General features: G+C 40.2%; 1 long non-coding RNA gene across 1 annotated transcript in view; it reads left to right on the top strand.

Annotated features, from left to right (window-relative positions):
• Positions 1-625: 625 nt before the first annotated feature.
• LOC139747235 (uncharacterized) overlaps positions 626-19314 on the top strand; it is a 150606-nt gene continuing 131917 nt past the window's right edge. Inside the window, exons 1-2 of the long non-coding RNA XR_011712357.1 lie at positions 626-756; positions 7389-7494. This is a non-coding gene — a long non-coding RNA (uncharacterized lncRNA). The remainder of the gene's footprint in view (positions 757-7388; positions 7495-19314) is intronic.

Here is a 19314-nt window from a genome sequence, read left to right as displayed (position 1 = left end):
GGTCAAAGATCACAAGGACACGTTGAAGGGTAGTACGGAAGGGGCCACATCTATCCTTGAAATGGAAGGTGTGGGATGTAAGGCCATCCAGTCTTTCACTTCAACCTTTCAATTACGGTAATAGGAGAGCGGGGTGGGGGTGGGGTTGGGGGTGGGTGGATATGGGTTAGAGTCGATGTTAACCTTTGAACTGTGGTTGTCGAGGTCTCCGCTGTCTCTATCAACAGAGAGTACACGGATGCTAGTGTTACACTTTATAGCAGGTAAAGGGGAAAAAATATTACGAAAATGAACAGGTAAAAGAGAGAGAGAGAGAGAGAGAGAGAGAGAGAGAGAGAGAGAGAGAGAGAGAGAGAGAGAGAGAGAGAGAGAGAGAGAGAGTTATTCTCCTCAGTGTTATATCATAGATTAATATACCTTTCATCACTTCAATACGGTAATTAGATGGTGATTAAACTTGTCAAACTGAATAAGACAAATGACTAAGTAATTCACCTTCCCGAACACTGAGTCCTGGACACATATGGCCGACTATCGTCTTAACCAAACTACCACTGCGGTTGTTAGAGGTTAGAGCGAGGCGCTTGGGGGTACCCTCCTGTATATATACAGGTAGAGAGCCAGGCGAGGTCATTGCCGGGCTAGGCGAGTGTTGATCATGATGAGTGTTCTCGTGGTTCTGTATATACGTTGTTCCAACCTCGGAGTTTCGCTAAGTACGAGCGGGTCATTAATATTCAAGGTCTTCTACGAATGGTAAGTGAATATCTTGAGTGTATTTGGTGTTTATGATAATGTCTGTCCAATTACGTTGGTTGAATTGTCTAGTTGAATAGCGTCCCGTGGTTAACAATCGTCAATCGAAGTATTCGTATATTTCGTAAAATTTTGGAATCTAGATCTTTTCTTTTGAATAGTTGTAATGTGAACTTGTATGATTTTATAGTTTAAGGGATTATGGATATAGCTACCTTATGGACTTTCATATGTCAGGTTTAGCCAAGAATTATAAGTTGTTAGGTTAGTAATGAGTCTGCTGCCCAAATTTGGAGACTCAAACACTGGTTCGTTTGTCGTTAAACTAACCACTGCGCCAGGGATATAGACAAGAAACGTCATAGCGAATGGTGGTGTAAGTCGCTTGGAGTATATGTACTATGTTATCTATTTTCATATTTAATGAGGGCAATCAAATGTTTCAAGTGAGTTTATCTTGCCAAGAAATGAAACCATGAGCAAGACTCTGCTGCTGTTTCACTCTTGTCAGACACGGAAGGAGTCGAAGAGAATAGTCAATTAGTTCTCTGAACAATACGAGGCAAGAGGCACGCTTGCAGGAACTACCTCAAGTAATAGCAAGGTTGAAGTGCTGGAAAGAGTTGGGTAGTTCAGCAGTAATGTTGGTCTGGATAACGACAGGAGGGATGGGGATGATGGTGGTCGAAGTTCCGAACGAGTTTTGAAGTGTTTAGAAACGACTTGGTTCAGTAACGAGCGATGAGGAAGACTTGAATCACGTTTCTTTATTACATTTAAGCTTTTTTCATAACGTATGATTAAGATAACAATAGTTTGATATTTCAAAATGCATATAAATGAAAACCTACGACACGCATCACCATAATACAACCTTACGGAATATTCATGACAGTATCCGTAACACTGGACCACACTTCAACTCGACACAAGTGTATCGTAGTAAAGTTCAGAGTGCTTTGGTGTGATGAACAAAACAGAGGCGTATCTCATTGTTTATAAATCTTCAAATCGTTGATATAAATTGTTTGATAAAACCTAATGATTTGACAAGTCAAAGAATGATCCAATAAAGTCCAGGTCTTGTTAGGTAAATCTCAAACTTTACTTTGTAAAACTGGATCTTCTCGTTCTCTCGAGTCTCGTAAAATCCCGAAGCTTCGTAACTCTTGCTCTCGATGATATCTTCTCGTAAATAAAATTAGAACGAATGGGTGAAGAGCAAGCACTCACGAACCGTTGATAAGATCCACGTGTCAGGCGGCACGAAAGAAACGAAATGGTATGTATATATGTCACGCTTCCGATGGACGTGTCGAGGGTTCGAATCCAGGCGTGAAATGATTCAAGCTATTCTTTCGTCGGAACTAAGAATTTAAAACATTTTTATTCGGTTTGACATTTGTATTCTAGTTATCTGGATTTGTACCATTTATCATCGCTTTATTCCTTTTTCTTTCGCATTTTTTTTCAAATTTACGTTCCGTTTATAGATTTTTCAGTTTGTCGTTTTTACTTTCTTAATGAACCCAGCAGATTATAATCCTATACCCCAGAATAAACAGAACTAAATTCGACATGTATGAAATGAGAGAGTAAAGAAAGATAAGCAAAGAACGTAGGGGAACACGATACAAATTCTGAAGTTTGAGAACTAGTATTTCTTTGACGCAAACTCATATTTGATGAGACAAAACGATGGTGCCTGAAATTCAAAATATGGTATAGAAATGCTAATCGGTAAAGTAAACCTTGATTAATACAAACTAGATCTGTTGACAAAAATATACATCCATTTTCAAAGCAACTCTAATGTTGAAATGATACCAGAACAGCACCAAACCTTGGGATGGGCGACGTCTCTTCAATGATACCAGATCCAAGACATTCATCGTCGTGTGATGTAGTGCCCCCTGGATCACTAATAAAGGCCTTTCGTACGATAATTACAATGGAAATCTGATTAATTGTGGCGAACCCCACCAACCACTGCCCGGGTGGAGACTATGACGATAAGCCGCTGGAAATCCGAGGATATCCAGGACCCGCGAACGCCTTCCAGTCAAGGACCAGGTGCTGGAGGATGTGATCATCTGCAGTTATTCTGGTCGAGCGAACGGCGGCCCCAAAGATTTTTTTCTAACTAAAATCATGAGTAATAAGTGTCTCGGGAATTCAAGGTATTCCTCTGTATAATTCGTGGATTAGTCAACTTGACTATATCCTGATAAGGAAGTCCTTCTGTTAAGATACATTTTGTAAATATATTGGACATAAGAAGGTTTCTCATAAGGAAATTGTCTCGTAATCCACGAGGAATCCGGAAGTATACACCTCTCTCCACGAACACCTGTGACTTCTTTTTAATCAGTGAAGAACGAAGTGGGAAGGTCGAGATGTGTGTTCGTCCCGATAACTTTGTGTTGCCTTAAAATAATTAACCCACAACAGTGAAAAATCCATCGTCTAGGGAGAGAAAAAAAAGCCAATGTAAATGTTCATTTTAAATCCTTCCTCGCAATAATACATTGTCCATAATATGTCGTGTTGTGTGGCTACACACCTCCCTTCTCGACCGATTACATCTAAATATTCTTTAAAGGTTTTTGCCAGAATTTTTCAAAGTTCTTCATAAACTAAAGACTTCGGGCAATATATCACTCGCTGTTGTCCTCCACTTCGCCTTACTCTACCTCTTATTGTTATACCTTCGCTCCCAACTTGCTGTTTTTGCTCCCCTCTCCATATACTCGAGTAAGTGTACAGAGAACTCATTTTTTTCCTAAACAAAAACGAGACAAATGTCTTGTTCTTAACTTTGTATTCCTTCAAAACAATGCGTGACCGTATTATGAACTGCCTGGGACTGACACTAGCGTAGTCTCTGATCTTGGTCGTGACTCTCGGTGACCAGTCAACCTAGCTGTTCATCCTCTGTGGAGCTTCGAGATATTGAGTACCTACCTCACGATAATATATAGCTGTCAAGTTTCGCTCGTTTGGCCTAGTTCTTATCTTTCTGCCTCGCCCACACATGGGCTGCTGGCTAACCTCAGTCCACAAACTTACCTCTCGCACACACTACGTACAACCTCCCCCACCTCGCACACAACAACACTTAACACGTAACTCTCGCGACCCGTTCTTCATATCTCTACACTAACCTGCGGTGGGCGCTACGTGTTCTACCTTCTTTTTGGCCAAATCTCGTCGCAAGTACCCGTATGCAATCTCTTCTCTCGTTCCTTCCCCTACCACACGAGTGCACCTTATGTACGTCCATTCAAATCATTTGTGGTTATCCTACTCGGACCGACTCGCTTCCCCCACCACACATTACCCTTCTCCTTTGTGACTGCTCTGAAAAATAGCTACCTGGCCAAAAAAAAATTACTAATATATTGAAAATTACTGACACTTTGAAACTTATTTCCAATCTGAAAATTGCTAACCTGTCCATCTCCGGCCCACGATTCAAACGTCCAGTAATGCTTAATGTATGTAGACATTATCAGCTCTGTCTCTTTACCACAGGTTTACTGAATGATGGTCGGTCATCTCGTGGTAGCTGTCATAAAGAAATCCGGTGACTCTAAAATGACTTTACTTCCCTAATGAATTGATACTCGACGCAATTATCGCCTTTTGTTCGTGATGATTGTGTGGCGATTATAGTAACTGTATCTTAATTATAAATACATGTATATCGTAATTACCCAGGACTTCCTAGACGCTCGCTACACTCGGTAGCAGGGAATTGCAGACTTCTTGATAAGATGTTCTTTGATGAGACTACCTCACCGAAGATGATATATCATTCGTGGTGTAACCTCGCGTAGGCGGAGTCCGGTAACGCCTATATATGTGTATTTTATATATATATGTGTATATATATATATATATATATATATATATATATATATATATATATATACATATATATAGGAAGGGCAATGGCATCATGCAGAGAGAAGAGGGATCCTCTTCCCCACACATGTTCCAATAGACGTCCGACCAATAACAGTCATTACAGCCGCTATCATCATAATACTCCAATAAAAAAAACCCGCGTTTTACTGCCACCCAAACCACACACACGATGCGAACATTTTTATCCTAGGAAAATGCAGAGCCTTCATCACTAGGGGGGTCCATTAGTGATTTCTCTAGCAGGGAAAGTACCAGGAATAATATATATATATATATATATATATATATATATATATATATATATATATATATATATATATATATATATTAATGTATACATGAAGGGGAATGCCACATATATTGGCAATTGCATGACTTAACCTTCCGTACAAGTGTTTGGGTACAAAATAAACGTCATTACTCTTTTTGACGTTTATGCTGTATAGCACTCTTTACACACGCACACTATACATATTTGGAAAGAATCCCAGTTTTGCGCGTTTTTAAGTATATTCCAATATTTCATTTTCCCCGTGGACTCGTAGGAATATATATATATGGATTGTGGTATCTGTATCTGATAATTACCTTATTGCAATCATGAACTATAATTACGTTCTTTTACCAGTACCACATTATCAGATAGTCGACACTAACTGATCTTTGTCATCCAACCAAGGTGTCGCACTCGAAATAAGTTTAAATAAGTATTTGTAATAGAAATATTTGAAGCGAGATATCAAAATATAATATTGATGAACATTGATCGATATCATACACCATTTTCAAGATACTATATATGTTATGACAACCAGAAAAAATCTAATCTTCAATTTGTTTAGATGACAAATAGATATACATGATGTTATTTACATTAAAGCTTTATTAGAAAAGATTGATTCGCAGAACAAAAAATGTTATCGTGAACAAATATAACATTACCTAAATGGGGATCTGTTATAGAAGAACATATTGAATATAGAAATCGTTATACGGTATCCACAATACTAATGAAGAGCAAGTTTTATGCATTGTATTAGATATGATCATCAAAGTCGGGATTATGTTTATAACACACAATATATTTCGACGAAGGCGAGAGAAACTTAAAGGAAACTTGTGACAATCAAACACAAAAATGTGTCTAGCCTAAGATATGATAACGATGGCTGAACAAGAATAGATATATATAGTTAAATGAAGAGATGCAGAGGTAGGAGGATAATAGGAAAATTTGGCATTATATGCGAAAAGTACGTTTGTAATTTGGTACATTGAGTTTAATACGTAAAAGAATGCTGGAAAGGGGATGGGGACTGGAAGGAAGATGTGATGGCCTGGAATGAGAAGCGAGAGACTGACAAGTTAGAGTAAAACAAAGAACTGGAGTCTGGAAGAGAATACTAGAACATCTGAAGAGAAATCTGAGGAAGGAAGAGGCTGGAAACTAAAAATATTTTTAATTTCATCTACAGTAAAAAGCCCAAAATGAATAAGAGGAACATAGTGATCAGGTACTTTTAAAAGAAAGTTTAACGAAAATATTGATCAAGGTTGAAGAAACATTAATTTCTCAGAATTTCCTTCCCAGACGGCTGCAATAGATCAATACATTAATGCATATATCGAACATTTCACTTTGCATATAATCAAATCTTCTACATTTGTGGCCTGTAATCCAGTCTAGAATGTGACGTGCTGTACTGTGCTGAAGGGAAATCTGTGTCGGTGGTCCGACTTGAGTTTATATTTCTATCTTTTTTTTTTTTTGTCGTGAAATTTCTCCGAAATTATGAAAAGTGAGAGGGAGCAGAGAAATTATCACTGTGTACTTGGATTATTCGCGTTTAAGAATAATTTCCTCGTCGGCTTTGTGTGATCTCTTGTGAAGTCGTATATGTAACTCCACCCCACCATCGTGGTCTCTCTGTAGACTTCATTGTGTGAGACGTGTACTCTGGATTGACGTATGTACCTACGACCCTTCAGGAGAGACAGGCCTTTGGGTGATGAGTTGCGCACCCCTTACGATCCTTCACCAGGCATTGGTGCCCCTCTTGATCTTTCGTAGAGTTCCAGTGGCCCCATGGAATCCAAACCTGGAAAATCAAACGTAAGGCGACCAGATTTCTAACGATAGGTCACCACAGTCAAAGGGGTTTGTTGGGGACGTCGCTTCTTTGATTATATTATCATACACCTATTTATTATATGCAAAAATTTCGCCCCCATTTGCATACAGACGACGCGCTGGACATCCAGAATAGGTCAGGTTTTCGCAACAGTACCAGTTTGAATCGTTGATCAGCCTTGCCGTACGTGTTCTTGTGATCTGTGCTAATTCATATTATTAGCAGGATGAACCTTCCAGATAACTAGAGCTGCTGATTTATCTCCGGGGTAGAAAAATTACTTTATAAGTAAGATTTTTGTATTGTAAATGGAATTCGTAATAAGTTTTATTTTTCCAAATCTATCGTCCTTACGATAGTCCACAAGAAGTGATTAATTCTTACCATCTGTCATCTCTCAAATTTTCTCATCACTTTCTTTAGTCATAAACTGATTACCATTGCAGTGATTAATCTACCAATATCCTTAACTTTTTTCCTTGGCACAATCGTCAAATTCACTATGCTCAAGGGTTAAGGATCGTTACGTAAATCCAGATAGCTCTTGGTAAACTGTTTATTATCTTTCAGTTGGCTCTGGAGTCCGTGTGTCGTCCTGCTCTCTGGAAGGTGGAGGATGTGCTCGATGTCTTCCGGATGGACACTGCAACTTGGGCGTGACTGATCTTGTGATAAGGTAAGTTGCTGTTTGTAACATTCCAGATATAGTTCGTGCCCAGAATGCAGACGAAAGTGTAACTCGTGTATGCCTAGGGGTTTAAGATTTAGATGGTTGTACCTCTGGTGGAATGGAGTTGGACATGAAGGATGATCTGAGCAAAGGTTACTTGTAGTTGAATATGATATGGTTTAGGTAGGAAGAGCCTTGTGTTCTTGCAAAGAGGTATACTAACCATATCAACGTGAGGAAATATAGGAAGCATTTTTTTCCTCACTATGCGATACTGTTTTTGATTGTAAACTTCGGAAAATTGTCCCAAGGGCCTTGTTTATGGTGGCTTAGTTTATTTCCTTTTGATAGGGCAGATGACCAGGGAAGTAAGGCGTATTTGGGGAGGTGGTGAAAGATGAACTGTATACAGTACACTAAGAATTCTCTTCCTTGTCGGAAACTGGTACCGTTAAGCAATCTGAAGCCATTTTTGTTTGTTTATGGCACCCGTGCTGGTTTTGATGTCAATGTCGAGTTCTCATCCTACTCGACAATGATATGCTTGGAAATTCGTCGAGCGGGCGGGGTTGGCCATTTAACGTCAAGGGAGGGTGCTGGATACATTCACGTCTCTTGTGGACCGGGAGTTGAGAGGGTGACAGTGGAATTGTGACGTTGCAGACAATTTTAAGGTTCATCTGCGATCTAATTATTCTACTGATACATTATTCATTGCCACTTGTACTGTGCGGGATGGAGGTTATGGTTGATTAAAGACTTCCAGAAATGGTCGTGTCTTTGCTTCCTCCACAAGTGGTAACAAGAGTTGCAAACCTCTTCCATGATGCTGTCATTATCAGACGGAAGTTGATCACAGCTTCGTCGAGGAAGTACAAAGGACTTCACCTTATCTAACTCCTGAAAGGAGAGCAGCCCCGAGACTGAGAGAAGACCTAAAAGGGGATCCTTGAGTTGTTTGATATAAGTTACTTATAAACTCGAGACCTCTTTTATGGGCCTCCTTCAGCTTAAAAGCTGCTCTCTTAACAGAAGTACGATATCGATGGACTCCTTAAGCTCGAGATGTTCCTCGCTGAGACTGCACTCCTTTCGCCCCCCTGAAGATTATTCGACCTCGACAAGGTTACTTTTCACACCGCACTGTGTGTGTATATATATATATATATATATATATATATATATACATTCTATTACTCCGTTGAAGCTCGTGGTATATAATTATCATGTATAATTACCGACTGTGAAAATCTACGTCATCTGTAAATGACGTGTAAACAGCGCAAGACGCTGTAAGTAATTTACTCAGTCAAACAAAGGCACGTAAATCGCTCTCTAAAATAAGCATTTGGAACCTCGACAATGGATGGTGGGGTGTTGCAAGCTCTCGCCATAATGATTTCTCTTCCTTCGTACCTTCTGTACATCGGACATCTGCTGTAAATATGTATATCCCAATGATATATACATAAATTGGTGGGTTACAACTTGGGGTCCTGTATTATGGGTCTTGCGGATGTCTGATAGAGTCGGCAAGCTGTGGTCTGCCATCCTCATTTGTCTTCCCGCGGAAGAAATTTCTCAAGCGGTATAGCACCTTTTGGAAGTGGATTTTCAACTTCTTTTTTTTTTTCTTTCCTTCTTTCGTAGTCTCGTGAATAAGTAGTTATGATCACAACATCTAGTAGATTTCTCGAACCCCTTTTATTTGGGAGAAATGATTAAATCGCGGAAGTTTTACTGGAGAGAGAGTACACAGAATATTCTAAAAAGATGTACATTTTCCTATTTTTCTCGTGTATTCCCCTCTGGTCGCAGAAGCTGCCAAATGTATTCTTCTCCGACTCATCAGCTATTCACGGCAGATCCCGGGCCCATCACCCTCTTTTTTATCCTTAACTATACCAAATTCAAGAGAAAACAATAATCGTGCAAGTCTATGGAAGTCCAGATGCCTACCTACCGCGCTAACAGCCTAGGGCACAAGTGGTGATAGATTGACAAATGGTTCTTATAAGAGGGGAATAAAGAGGTCAATGTCGTCCAATTTTGAGTGCAGAGCAGGTACCTTTCTTCCAGGGTTAGGTTACCTTTACCATCTCGGAGGTGATATTGTCTTGCTCATCAGATATCTATTCAAATTTTGCTGGAAATCCGACTAGACAACAAGATCTTAGACGATCTATAAGGTTTTCTGGCGAGAGCCACAGCGAGAGGCATAATAAGCTCGCAAAACAAACCTGGGCAGGCGGAAAACCACAAACAAAAGCTAAACGCAAAAACAAAACCGCATCGGATCGAACATTTTAACACATAAACTAAACTCTACCAAAAATTCTCGAATCCCTCCACGGCCGGACTGGAGGGCTGGACGCAACCCTGTGATTTGCTAAGGCATTCGGCTATAAAGCCCCGGCCGCCAAGAAAACCCGAGCGGCCACTGGAATACACTTTTCCAGACCCTTCCAGCGAGTTCATTTATGTTGCGACCTGCACCGGAACCTGGAAACTAAGTTCGCAAACCTGAAGGAGATGGCTTGGCATTCTTCATATCAATGATTAGCCGATAATGACTTGGATACAAGACGATATAAAACGACAAAGACGTTGGGGAATTAGGGAGGGATGAGGTTAGAGCAGCGGAGGTGAACGATAGACAAGCGGGATGCGCACGGCACCCGACCAGAAATGCTAGTGGTAGAAGAGTGCTCAAAGGAGCATGGCTACTTCCACTCTGAGGTCCCAAATTACAGTTTCTCCTTAGCCCGAGGCAGCCACAACCACCGGGGCTCCAAACACAGACTTTATATATTTTGAATTTTTGCACAGACATTTTTGGGAAATGGTTCTTTTTGGAAGGTTGATAATTCCTAGGATGGTAGTTGAGTGTCATGGCTGATGCATGGAATACCTTCTCTTATTTTCTTCTGGGCATAACTGTATTCCAGAGGATACTGTCCTAAGGCAGAAATTCTAAAAATATAATCAAAAGTTTCCGTCAAACGTAATGCATGATTTTAAGAGCAAACATGTCTACAGTTTCTCTCATGAAATACAAACACCAGGAAACCCACTGCATGAAATTCCTACGCAGGGGACATCCTAGAATTAGAAATATCTTGCTATATTCCTTCTATATATCGACTAATACACAGGAGAATATAAGAGAATAAATTTGACTGTGATCGCGCGCGCGCTCGACCCCATGCAGTGAATCGATATACTTGTAAACAAATCAATAATATTGATATTCTACGTCCTCTGCACAGTAAGTTATAGAACACGGTCCATCTGTTTATAGAAAATGGACCACTAATTTATAGAAAATAGTCTGTTAGAGAAAAAACGCGGTACGTTAAGGTACAGATAACGAGTGATCAGTTTAAAGTAAATGGTCATTCCAGTTATAGAAAATGGTGAGTCGGGTTACAGATGTCAGATTTCAGGATATGGTTATTCGTTATAACGGAGATCCCTCGTGTTACATGAAATATTTCGTAACGTTAAAGGAAATGACCCGTCTTGTTGTAGAAAATGGTCTGTCAAGTAAGAGAAAATGATTCGCTGCGTCACAGAAAATGGTATGTCATATTGTAATCTGGTCCCATCAGGTCATAGAAAATAGAGCATCAGGTTAGAGAAAATGGACATTGTTATAGAAAATGATCCGTTAGATATTATAGAAAATTGTCTCGTGTTATCGAAAATGGTCCAGCAGTTGCCCTGTATGACCAATCTATCGTCCACTCGTAGTAGACTAGTAAAACTTACAATGTTGACAACCATAAACTAATCAAGGTACTGTGATGTAATCATATAGTGTCATTGAATAAAGACATACGTACAGGAATAGATAATGAAATGTACATTAGAAAATATAAGATGCTACAGGAAGACGATAGCATCTATATGATAAAAGCTATGAAGGATATATATATATATAGTGTGGTGTACCTGAAAATGTGTTAAGCATTTATATTCCAATCCACAGTGACTTTAAGAAGCACCTTCGTATGTGCCATGAATATGATTTACGTCTTTCGTGGCACGTATAATCCCCGTTTCACTTCCGATCCTATGAATGGAACGAATCCAATGTCCGTTTTTCGTTTAGCAACGTCATTTTCAATGTTTACAAGCGATTTAAAACGGAGTAAAACACACAGACAGGAGGATGAATCACTTGGAGGTGTGTGGTAACTGTGTGGGGGTAGCAGGCAACACTCCCTCCCCAGGTGACTGGAAGTGTCTGGCAATCTCCCACCCATCCAGGTCTGGCAATCGCCCTTGCTTCCAGGTGTAATAAGGTCGACAATAACATACGAGCGTAGTGACTGAAGCCTTATTGTTCTCAATGTCTAAATCAGGTCTTCGGAGAGGTATGTGTGTGTGTGTCTGTGTGTGTCTTAAACCAACGTCACACACATACTTAAAAGTATTAAGTATACCAGTACTGTTATAAGTACATATTATCTAAGGCACTCGCAAAATGATCTTTAAGTTTAAACAGTGGGCCTTCCGGCAGAATAACATGTACGTCAGTAAGGCTATTTGACCAGGTAGATTAGGCAGTCCATAAACCAATCGCAAGAAAAAAAGATTGGTGACGCGGTCATTCAACACAACCAATCTAAGAAACGATTAAGACCTGAGTCGGTGGACCAATCACTCCAGTGGACCAATCACTCCAGTGGACCAATCACTCCAACAGTCTGGTCATTCAACTGAAAGGCAGTCAAACCACGCAAGCGGTCAAGGAACTAAGCGGTCAACCACGCAAGCGGTCAAAGAACTGAGCGGTGCAACCACGCAAGCGGTCAAGCGACATCTATCGTTGCGTGCAAGAATGGTGGAGTCTGCCACTGCACTCAATCCCTCAGACGCACGCACGCACGCACCTGGACAGTGAACTGTTCTTGGAGATATGTAGGGATAGAACGCCCAGAGAACACAACATAAACTTGAGTAAGGAACTTGTTAAAAATGATGTAAAGAAGCACTTTTATGGTATGAGTGATAGATGAATGGAACGATAAGAATGAGGGCATAGTTAAATGCAATTACATTCGTGCATGAATTTATGAAGGGTTTGAGTAAAGAATATTCGAAAGATGGGACCCCACTAGTGTCCAACTCCCTCCCCGAACTGCACACAAGTCCTTTCGCATACACATTATACACGTACACAAACATTCGTATGCAAAACGTACACTATATTCACATGTGCACGTTTACACGCACGAAACACACGCATAAGGTCTATAATAGACTAACAGGCAGTCGAAGCCTATAATCAAGGAAGCCGCATTATCAATAGTAACTTCATTAAGAAACTATATATGGATAATTACGTCTCAAACATGATTATCTATTGACAATGTAATTAACATGTACTTGTAGATATGGTGTAATTAACTATTGTGTTATTACATACAGAACACCTAAGTTCTAAGTATCAGTAGAATACAGAATATTACTTTGCTGAGCACGACGGTACGATACTTTCAGAACAATGGTACGATCCTTGATTGCCATAACATAGGGTCGTTCTCATGGGTCGCGTGAGTAATTTTTGAGATCTGTAGTTTAGTTTCATGTAGGTATATTTGTTTTAATGAAAAATGACTCTCGTATAACCATTAATCTTGACCTCTTATCGTGTATCAGACATATATATAATAGGATTTCGCTTGCGAGATGGAGGAAATGGTTCTCTTTCGCTATTTGACCATAAAACCAAACATCCATACCCTACGTACATAGAATTTGTTTATATGTACATACACTGGAATTTAACAGCTGCTTTATCTATACAGCCATACAATCTGAAGTTCGTACACCAAGGATTACTTCTCACGACTGTCTATATAGGATTTACTAGCCCTCGTCCGATATAGCAAGGCAGTTTATAGATTATACATCAAATATACATAAAACCGGACTATATTTTTCTCGTCCAGGACTTCGCAAGTGTACGTCAAAGTAAACAATGTTTCCCCTAAGATGGATGCGGCTCTTGTGTGCTGCTACGAGACGGTTGTATTGGGGCTGTGTTGCGTGTGTGGGTCACGGGTGTGTCTTCAGGAAACTTGGGTTGAGGGTGTAGTAGCGTCACGAGACTTCAGAAGTCGCTGTTTAGTGGGGGATTTGCATGTTTGGGGTGAGGGGGAAGGAACAAAATTTGGGTCAATAGACATAAAGACGAAACTAAGAAGGAAAACCATGTACTATGGAAAGGGTATATTGCTGTGGAAATTCTATAGGAAGGAAATGCAGAATAGGGTTCCTACTCTGCCTCTAGAAATTGACTTCGAAGGGCATTATATCTCGGGACACGATATTAAAATCAGGACAGCACAGGAGTTGACATAGTTGGGGAAAATCTATTGACATTTTTTTTCCCTACCTGGTAAGATCTTGACCAACCCATCATGTTCTCATTGAGCACATGTTTCACGCAGGAACATCTCTGCCTAGGATGATGTAGGCTGTGTGGGGGTCCAGAACAACTATAATGTATTGTGAAATGGAGTATGATTCTCTTCGTATTTTCTTCTATGTAAATAAATATAAGATTAGATCGGCCACGAGCCAACACACACGGGACTAGCATGAATCGCTCTCCTGCCTCAGACATTCACTATAATTATTGAAGCCATAAACAGGCCAAGTTAAAGCCACCCATACATAACTCTTGCCCTCGTGGCCCAGAGGGCAATAAATATAACCCAAGACTGCTGGCTGGCTGCGGCCCATTGCCCTCTCATATCGCCCTCGCATTATACCCCGTCACATTGTCCCTCTGCAGGGTCGTATATGACCCCATTATAGCGCCCCATCATCATATTCCCTTATCATTATTTGACCTGTTGCATTGCCCGTATGATGCCTCCCGTATCATATTGCAGTATTAGATAAGACTCATTATCCCTATCATATGCCTAGTTATGATGTCATATCATATTACAGTATCATGTTACCGTATTCTGTATTTTTTTCGTTTATGGTCGACATGACATAGATAAACCCCACCCACCCAATGAGACCGTCTTGAGTCGGTTAAATGAGGATTATAAGAGGAGTTTCTAAAGAAATTACATGACCTCTGTTGTTTGCAGATGTAACTTATTGGTCGAATGAATGTAGAGATGAAAGAAAAGTATTGCATTTATGGGGAATTGGATTTCCTCATTCCGCGGTGTTGCACCAGTCCTGGTAGGGAGGAAGTTCAGTTCGAGGTAAAGAACTATTTTCGGAGTCCGGCGATAGAGGGACAGTCGGCTGCAATGCGTCAAGTGGAAAGATAAGAGTAGGAAGAGGCTCAAGATGAGATGATTTAGAGAGAAGGTAGATGGCAAGCTACAGGACAAAATCCCACAGATCATCACCGTTGACTGGACAAGCGAGAGTGATCGCTCCATCAGTGATGGATGAAGGTTCTCTGTGTTTATAGAACGTGAAAATTAGAGTGAGCTTTGAAGACAGTGTTAGTGTGAACAATGGTGCGGCAGTTAGAAGATATAAACAGTGGCATTTATTAGTCATGGTGTTAAGCTTTGACACTGGCTTGTATTGCCCTGGCATACTTACCCGTGATTGAATTGGTTGATTTTTTTTTTTTTTAACTTATCGTCCAATCGCATTGCCTTATTATACTGTCCTTCCGTTTATCACCATATGATAGTTCTATTATATCAGCCTATCGTATTTCCTTATCGTATTGCCCTATCACCATTCTGTTTTATCATATTGCCCCATTATGGCCAATTTCATTATGATAATGTTGTCCTATTTTGTTGCCCTATTACGTACATTGCCCTATTGTTTGTGTCATAAGACCACATCATATTAACATGTCAAGTTACCATACAGGAAACATGTTGGAGCGAAGGTTAAATCTTAGGGACAACATTACCTGCAATTGGGCGAGAATATAACCTCAAGCGACCATAACTAGTAAGTTTTGGGTGAGGAAGGTGGTTTAATGGCCTCGTTCCGTCTAGAACTACTAGTTTGGTAATTTGGAGAGGCAAAAATACCCGAGACTGAGTCTGTCAAGGGAAAGGTCACGATTGAAATATTGTACCATGAAATCTCGATCTGTAGGGGTAGTTATATTGGTATAAATATGGTGAGATGAATAGTTAGAGGTAGTTAAAGGTTATACATAATGTGTGTATGTAGATATGCACATATAGATGTAGATTAAGGTAGTGGAAGATACATTGTACGTGCTGATACAGAAACATGCAGACCTACAGACAGAGACAGAAAGCAAGTAGCTAAGAGGGAGGGAATAATGCATATGCAGGAAAAGACATTAAAAGAAATAAATTGAAGACGAAACAGAAAACGTAGGATGATTATGTAATAAAGATGAAGCTGAGAATCCAGCAAATAATTTCCGGTTCATGTGGGGGGGGGGTAATGTTACCCCCTGGGGACCGGAGTGCCCCCTTGCTTCCCCAAGGCAGGCGTGTTTCCTCCCCTTTAATATGATAATGGTCTCGTCCACACGAAATTGTCCTGTTCGCTTGTTTGACGTCTTGAGTTTCGTGTGTGAATGATTTGGTCGATAATCCTACCTAGGAAGGAAGAAGAATGAATCGTAGTGATGAAATTATCAAGCCACTTCCACACAATTTCTCTAACAAAGTGTTGCGATGCATTTACGTACGTTAGATATGCGTAACGGGAACATATGTAAGGTCAAAAAATTGTACGTTTACAATTGAATTTCAATCTTCCACAGAACTTATTGATATATTCTAAGTTTGATGCTACAAACATGCATAAGGACACGTATACATGTAACTTTCCTTTTAATCATTAACTTGTCCAATTAGCTCGGAAGAACTTTAATCTACGTAATATTTACGACACAATCTCTATAGCAACAGCAAGAATTTGACTAAAGCCAGATAGCTGTACAGCATAGTTATGGCACGATGAACTAGCTATACTATATAGCTACGTCAGGTATATAGATGATTGGGCTATATATTCAAATCGAAACTAGAATGATTTACAGAAGCACATATAAACCATACACGATGCACCTTTTCTATAGGGTTGCATCGCCGTCATTCGACTCCACATAGCTTGATCCATGGACTGAGGGGGGTAGGGTGGGGGATAAATCTATCGGGTGATAGAGTCGTGTCGATAGACAGTCGAAGGAATTCGTATTCCGTGGAGCCAGGAGAGCGTGTCACACACGGACCAGCGGCAAATGACCGTGAAAGAGAAGCTACGTGAGATATTAATCATTACTCTGCCTCCTCCACCTCTGGTGAGGGTGGATCAGTGGCCGTGCGGGAGGGTAGGTGGACGTAGGGGTGCATCGGTGGATGTGGAGGTGGATCGTGGCTTTGGTGGTGGACTTGGAGAGGGAAGGTTTTCGGGGAGGTTGTTGTGGGGGTGGTATGTGGTTGCAGTGTGGGCGAGCAGTTTACATCGTGGGTGTGGGGTGTGGATGTGGGGAGGTGGGCTGGAAAAGGGGTGAGGGAGGAGGGAAGGATGGATTGAATGATGTGCATTGGTGGTTGATCATGGTGGGTTTTGTGAAGAATGAGGGAGAGTTGGAGAGAATAACAAATCTATAGAAAACATTCAACTCAATAAGGATCATAAGACATCCTTGAAATATTTCTAATTGTTTACGAAAAGCAACTTTGAAATTAGAAATGCCAGTCGATTCTAATCAAAATCCACCGATATATCTTTAGCACGACACTATAGAAGACTAAATTCAAATATGCCAAAATCACGTTCGGTACAATGTAATGAAGCATTTTCTATGATAAAACAAAATAAAGACATGAAAGCTTAACTATTTTCATCAATATCTTCGAATAATGGTTTGACAACAAAGATTTTTCCCTTCACAGGTAACAATACTAAGAACAGGATCAAAACACGTCTTGCCAGATGAGGTCAAACCCGCCAAATGACCTATGATATATCATTACCTTGATGTCAAACTCAAAAACAAGTTTGTGAAAGGAAAAAAGTTGTTAGAAATAAACTTTTGAACCCAACTTGACCTCGGGTCAAACATAAGCTGTTGTAAAGTGTGTTATCTGGGGGTCAAGGGTCATGACATTACAGATAACAACATCTCTGCTTCCTGCTTCTTTGCCATGTCATTCGCATCAGCGACCTGAATTCAAATGACATACAGGAAAATATATATATATATATATATATATATATATATATATATATATATATATATATATATATATATATATGTGTGTGTGTGTGTGTATGTGTAATCCAGATATCTGCTTTCTTTCAGCGTATTTAACACATTTCTATAGATATCAATTCTTTTTCTTTGTGTAGATCTTAGAATTCTTCGCTTGCATTTCATGAGGTCAACTGTTATTCTAATTCATGTGAATCATGAGAATAAATCTGAATAGCAATAAATTTCTCTCTCCAAACACCTGCTTTAAAACACACACACACACACACACACACACACACACACACACACACACACACACTCGCTCGCTCATCCGTCGAACCCCACATGATAAACCATTGAGGCGATTGCCCTGTGTGCCACTACCCCGGTTATGGGCTTTATTGCAGACTGTGATTGACAGTTCAGGCGTAATTAGTCGATAGCCCGTGATGGATGGGGAGCTAAATATCACTTAGTTTCGCCGGGGAGGAGGGGAGAACGCCTACATCCCGCCCCCATTTGTCGTCTTAAAGGAGACTCGAGGAATAAGGTTAGGAACTTTGAATGTTTTTGTTACTAGGCTTTTAAGTGGGACAATTTTTTTTTTTTCAAAGTGGAGAATATAATGCGATAATGACTGATGCCTGCCACTATACACACACCTGCTGACACCCCATCATTCACATTCACACTCCCTGTTGTACCTACTTCATGTAGTACATACACCACTCTCGCGAACCCCTACAGCTTTGCATAGACCTCCTCCAACCCGTGCATTTTAATACATGTGTAGTTTAACATTTGCCATAAAGAGAGGAAAGAGTAAAGGAGAGGAAGATAGAGTAAGCCAAGAGAAAACTAAATTACTGACCTACTCTTGCTTACCACATCATGCCTTCTACGAATCGGACTCGAACCACGACCCAGAAGTAACAAAGCAAGCATACGAGACCCATCAAGCAAGGGATTAAATTCTGCTTGTTAGAATTGGAAGAAATCTAGATAAATCAACTTTCGTCACTTTTCTAAGCATTTTTTCCCAGGAGTCAAAGATACGTCTTTGATTATCTTTTCAGTTACATGAAATACCATTATCTGCAGACGTGGCAGATGTCCGATATTCTTATCGCTATCGGATGGTCTACGGCGCAAGCATTACGATATCTTTTCCCACTCAGCCCCGCAAGATGAATAAATCTGCCGATATCAGTTGTGTCCAACAGATACAAATACCTCCATTACTTGCCATTTTGGTTCCGAAGGCCTTTCAAATCCTTGTGTAGAATGTCACTCGTGAGGTAAAAGTCCTCAAAGGTAATTGCTATAAACTCTCCAGTTAATGTAAGATACAAATGTAAAGGGTTGTGGTGGGAGGGGGGGGGTATGTTAGAGGTAGTCCCACCCTAGAACTAGAGGACTGAGGTTGTTAATTAAAAGCGCTGTAATCATCCGTAATCTTACTATAAAACCCACGAAAATATTGCTGCAAATAATCGCTTCCAAAAACATTAGAACTGCAATCAGGTCGACTGTAAATATATGACAGACAGCGTAGGTCCTGAGCTGGTCTGGGATCGGGAGATGATGATAATGATGGTCCTACGGGTCGAATCATCAGCTCGAACCCTTCATCA

This window comes from Panulirus ornatus, chromosome 68 (genome assembly GCF_036320965.1).
Source record: "Panulirus ornatus isolate Po-2019 chromosome 68, ASM3632096v1, whole genome shotgun sequence".
Taxonomy (NCBI): domain Eukaryota; kingdom Metazoa; phylum Arthropoda; class Malacostraca; order Decapoda; family Palinuridae; genus Panulirus; species Panulirus ornatus.
This window is presented reverse-complemented; position numbering and strand designations above follow the sequence as displayed.